This window comes from Aythya ferina (genome assembly GCF_964211825.1).
Source record: "Aythya ferina genome assembly, chromosome: 28".
Lineage (NCBI taxonomy): Eukaryota > Metazoa > Chordata > Aves > Anseriformes > Anatidae > Aythya > Aythya ferina.
Genome location: NC_140325.1, coordinates 623,469 through 629,373, shown reverse-complemented (window position 1 = coordinate 629,373; position 5,905 = coordinate 623,469). Strand labels below are relative to the sequence as shown.

Genomic DNA, 5,905 nt, shown 5'->3' with positions numbered 1-5,905 from the left:
GCTTACAGAAGGCGTCCCGGCCGCTAAGGAGAGGGAGGGGAGGAAAGAAAGGGGAGGGGAGGCCAGAACAGCAGGCAAGGAGCAAGGAAATCACATTTTCTGGGAGAGATGGGGAGAGAAGTGGGGGAGACTTGGATGGGACTCAGCCTGATGCTGAAACGGAGAGTGCCGAGCTTCCTAGGCATTCAGCACTAAGGTGGGAAACTCCATCCTGAAGGGCAAACTTCAAATGGTGAGTGAAAAGTCCAACAGGTTGGTTAGCACCTTCTTCTTGCCGAAGACGATTAGCTTTAGCCTTCACTTTTGCTCTGTTTTTTTCTGTTACAGCTCTCAAAAATCATCCCATGGCTTATTCTGTAGTGATGTTGCTCCTCTACTTATGCAAGCCAAGCCCATGTGTTTCTGGAGGTGCTGGTTTTTTGATTTTAAAGTCTGTTTTTTCGAACAGTACCTAACTGAAAAGCAGCAATCACTGATGTTCTTTTATCATACGAGGCACTTTCCAATAACGAGCAGCAAAAATGTGCTGTTAAAAAGCTACACTTCAAGATGTGCGGATCCAAAGTAACATGTGGAACAGGAGACTTATGCCCTAGTGTAGCAGTGTAAGATGTGTTTCCTAACCTGAGTTGGCAACATGACTATTTTTTTTAAGCTGTTACCCTTTTCTCTAGTGCTTTTTGATTGATTGTGGTTTTTTGGTTTGTTTGGTTTTTGTCTTAATTTCTAATTTTTATGGAGCAGTGACTTTAGGTGGAAAGAAGGGAGAAGCCAAGTATTTCTCAGTGAAGACGACAACAATTCTGACTCTGTTTCTGTAGAAAGAGAGTGTTTTACAGGTAGAGGGTACTTCATTGAGACTGTATTCTAGATAAACAGGAAACCTGGCTGAAGAAATTTGTGTCATTCCAGTTTCTGGACACTTCACATGACTCCTGCTGGACATCCTCAGGTAGAACAGCAACAGATGAGTGTTGAGAACACTGTGCAAGTTTCTACGGAGCCAGACAATGTAGTTACTGTGGATCACTATGAGCTCAAAGTATGTCTAATTTCAGCTTTTTTTTAATACTCATGTAGGACCTCATGTGACCTGTACACTTGCAAATTAAGTCAGTTATCGAATGCCAAATAAAACAATTAATTGGAAGGACATACAGTTTGTGAAGTGTTCAACTGTCCTGGTTTCAGTTAGAACCAAGTTAATTTTCTTCCTAGTAGCTGGTGGAATGCTGTGTTTTGGCTTAGGATGAGAAGAGTGCTGATAACACCCCGATGTTTTAATTGTTGCAGAGCAGTGCTTATACCAAGCCAAGGACATCTCAGCCTTTTGCTCTGTCCTGCCAACAGGCAGGCTGGGGGTGCAGTAAGAGCTGGGAGGGGACAGACCCAGGACAGGTGACCCAAACTAGCCAAAGGGGTATTCCATACCATCTGACGTCATGCTAAACAATATATAGGGGTGGCTAGCCGGGGGGAGGGGGCCGGACTGCTCGGGGTTAGGCTGGGCATTGGTCAGCGGGTGAGCAATTGCATTGTGCATCACTTGTTTGTACATATTAGTAGTAGTAGTACTATTATCACCATTGTATTATTACTATTGTTATTGTTATTGTTATTTTCCTGTCTTATTAAACTGTCTTTATCTCAACTCACGGGCTTCACTTTCCATTTCTCTCCCCTGTCCCAGAGAGGGAGGGAGAGGGTGAGCGAACGGCTGCGTGGTGTTTAGCTGCCGGCCGGGTTAAACCACGACACGGGGGGACCCTCGGAGCTCGGGGTGGGTCCCGGGTGGTGGTAGCGATGCCGGCTCGTAATGCCAGGTATAGGGTCCAGGGCTTGTCCTGCGGGTTTTTTGGGGTTGTTAGGGCGGGTGCTGGCTCCCAGTGACTTGTATTGTTCCTCAGAATCATCTCCCACTGAGGAGAATGAGGGAGTAGAAACCCCTTATCGAGAGTTTGTTATGCCTGCCCTAGGCTGATTTGTACCTATCCAACAGTTTTGTTTGCTATGGCTCCTGGTTTTTGTTCATGTCAAAGTAAAATGGGATAAAATAAAGCAACTTAACTCCCTTGGAGGGGGCCTGCAAGAAAGATAAGGAGGGACTGTTCATCAAGGAGTGTAATGATAAGACAAGGGAGAATAGGTTAAAAGTTAAATAACTTATAACTTTAATAACTTTAATGAAATTTTTGGCTTTACATTAGATATTGGGAAGAAATTGTTTGCTTAGACAATGGTGAGGTGCTGGCACATGTTGCCCAGAGAAGCTGTGGATGCCCCATCCCTGGAGGTGTTCAAGGCCAGGCTGCATGGGGCCCTGGGCAACCTGATATGGTGGGAGGTGTCCCTGCGCATGGCTTTCCATGGTTGGAAACTGATGGTCTTTAAGGGCCCTTCCAACCCAAACCATACTGTGATTTGAACTCTTCCCCTGCAAACATCTTGGTAAGTAAGTTGTTGCTTTGTGTTGCTTTTTGCAAGATGTCTCTTTGTTTTCCCCACCCCTCTCCTGTTCCTGATCATACCACTTACCAATAAATAAATAAGTGCAGTGACCTACATGTTAACAAGATGAAATAAGGGGAAAGGTTGGGTTTGTGTTCTGAAAGTAAAAGACGGGGGTCTTGATTGTATACTGTATGCAGCGTTAGTGAATTGTGTTTCAAAAATGAATGGGTTTAGAGAAGGCAGTTTAAGAGTCTCAGGTACTTTTGGCTTAGTAAAGGCAAGAAGGTGAAAGACCAAAGCACGAAATAATCAAATTCAAAACTGATGTTGAAACTCGTTTCCAAAGGAAATAGGGAGAATGATGACTCATGGGAGGAAAGGAAAAAAGGCTTTGTGCATAGGTAACAACAACAAAAAATCAGACGTTTTTATTAATAACTTGGAAACAATAGTGAATGTCATCTTTCCAGTTTAAAACTGTTTTAATAGATATGGACTGGACAAGCAGTGAAAGCAGGTAGTATTGAAGATACACTTTAGGGTATTCAGATTGGGTCCTTGCTGAGACAAAAGAGTGTCCTTTGTAGTAACTTTCATTCTTTCAAGTTAGTAAAATATACAAGGAGAATAAGGGGTCTTTGTGAAGATATCATGCATAAGCACTTTTTACCCTGCCTTTTAATTGTTGCTCTGTCATTAGTGAGGTGAGTCTTAATGCACTATGTGTTTAATGGAAAGAACTTATTCTCTGGACTTGATGTAAAAAAAAAAAAAAGAAAACAACAGCAGATATGTAGCTTAATGGAAGGTGAAAACATGTGTGGGCCTCTTATTTATTTTTCACATTTATTTCTCTTAATTTTGTGTTCTACTCTAGACAATGGTTTATTTCTAGCAAAAGATTTTAAACTTGATCAAATGTTTCAGAAGACAATGGCACTTATTTTCAAACTCAGAAAGAACTACTGTATGTTGAGCAGATTGCATGCTGATGGTGTTACAACTGTCAATCGCTGAAGTCAATAAACAGGTCAGCATTCTTTCAGAACATTCTTGGTACTGTGCAAAAAATCTCAAGTTTCTCAGACAGGGTCTTCTGTGAAGCTATTTTATTCGCAGTTGCGGTGGTGAGTGTCCTTCAAGCAGGAGCTCACAGTAAAAGTTTTTCATAACCTTATATTCCCTATTACTTGACACCTGATTTCTCCCATTGCCTCATTCGCTGTGTGCTACAGGTTCACACACTATTTGATGCACTTCTACACCATATATGTACAAGTTTATTTGAGAAACTGTTAATTTCTCATTTTCCTTTTTCCTTCTTTTGTGACTAGAGGGCCTGTGATTTTTGTTTTCACGGATTTTGTACTGCTCATCCTGGTTTTCTTAGCTATCTTCATTATTTTGGGACAGTGGGACCTTCCCCTTATCTGCTTAACGTACTCCCCACCGCTATGTTACTGTCATGCCTGCACAATCACTTTTGAATATTCAAGGTTAGTGGATTTTCCACTGCAAAAACAACTTTAATGCAAAAATACAACTTTGTTTCTCACAGTATTTAGTGCATCTTAAACCGGGTTCACTTACTGGACTTTTTGTTTGGGCACCTATTTGAAACAACCATTTTGGTCAATTCAGTGTTTCATCTGAATGTTTGATGCCATGAGATGCTCTAAAAGTAATGATTAAGCACTTTGTCAAATTAGGGCTTAGAAAAAGAACACCAAGACAGATGAGAGGATAGAAGTGTTTTAAGTATCTATCTGAGTCTTCAGCTTTAAATACTAGTGTATTTTGTTTTCTTGTGCAACTTCAGTTTATTTCTACTGAGGGCTTCTCATTCTCTTTAGAGCAGAGTGAGGTAACTAGCATTTGGGATGTTCTTATCCCATCAAGGCAATTCATTTGGTCCACTGCTCAGCTCAAGGTTCTCCTTTTATCTTTTTCCTAAGGGCTCTGGAAATGCTTTGGAATGATATGAGAAGAACGAGTGTAAGATGGATTGGGTATAGACTGCACAAGTTGCTTGCAACATTGCATTCTTGGCTGCTGTTTTTCCTAAGGCTCCTCAGTTGAAGTCCTATGCATCTGAGCTGTGAGTGTACCCAGTACTTCTAGGAAGTGTACAGTGTTCCTTGCATGTGATACGTCAAGGGATGAAGAAGAGATTGCTCCCTACCCAGCTGAACAGCGTGTCTTGTCACAGCTCTTTGGAAAACTACAGAAACATTTAAGTCTCATACTTGTAGACTTGAATTTCACTAAGTATAATGGTAGCAAACAGCCTGAGAAAAGTTAACTGAATAGTTGTGATGAAAGGGGAAAAATGTGTAATTTGAGTTCCTCTGAATGTATCTTCTGTTGTAGCTATAAGGCATAAAGCCGTTGGTGGCATATAGTGTGTAGTGAAAGTTAGTAATCAATCTAGGTAAAAGCTAAAAAAACTTAGGTAAACTTTCAAGAAGAGACACCTTTCTTGAGGTTTGGAATAGAAGTAAATTTTCAAGGTGAAGTTCAATTGAGAGTAATTGTCTTGTTGATTATGTTTGTACCTGTGGACCTCCCTTTATTAAAGCAGGGCCACCTAGAAACTGTTCCTAGGATTGGTCCAGACAGCTTTTGAGTCTCAAGGAGGGAGAATTCTCCCTCCCAGGGAGTGAGATTTCATAGCCTTTATAGGCAACCTGTGCCAGAGCTCAGTGACCCTCACAGACTTTCCTGATGATCAGATGGACCCTCCTGTGTTTGTGCCTGTTATATCTTCTCATGTCAGTGGGGCACTACTGCAAGGAGCCTGGCTCCCTTCCTTGCACCCTCTGTTCTGCTGTTTGTACTCATTGACACATTCCCTGCTGAGCCTTCTCTTCTCAGGGCTGAACAGCCCTGGCTCTCTCAGCCCCTCTTCAGAGGAGGGGTGCTTTGGTCATCTTTGTGGCTCATCACTGGGGTCTCTTCAATATGTCAGTGTGCCTCTTGTACTGAGGACTACCCTCCAAAACATTGTGCAGTCCCAAACAATTAGCTCTTCAAGTTATACTGGCTTTTCTAAGCCTGGGATCTTGGCCTGAAAGTTCATTGCCTTTGCTTCTGCCAGACTTCAGTGTCACAGCTATCAGATGCTTATGTCTCTATATTTGCTCTTACATGGATGGGTTTCTAAATCTGCATGCAACCCTATCGACATTTCCTGGAATAGGAAACCCATCTGAAGTGTTGCTTTATATTGCATAATGTGCTGTATAGGCCACAGTTTGGGAGCCTCCCTCTTAGAAGAGAGCACATGCAAGCACTAAAAGCTCAGTGTAGGGTTGGAGACTGCAAGATTGCAGAATCTCACAAATCAGGAAGAGTGCCGGACAGGAATACTGCAATTTAGGAGTATGTCTGAAAAACTAGAATTAGAGACAACACTGCAATCTTGAAAGCACATGTTTCAAAAGTGGTTAGTGGC

At 42.0% G+C, this 5,905-nt stretch overlaps 1 long non-coding RNA gene across 1 annotated transcript; it reads left to right on the top strand.

Moving 5' to 3' along the window:
• The first annotated feature begins 2,292 nt into the window (after positions 1-2,292).
• Positions 2,293-5,396, top strand: LOC311424800. Its single transcript, XR_014686199.1, has 3 exons — positions 2,293-2,448; positions 3,329-3,481; positions 4,407-5,396. It is a non-coding gene; the product is annotated as an uncharacterized lncRNA (long non-coding RNA).
• Positions 5,397-5,905: the final 509 nt, after the last annotated feature.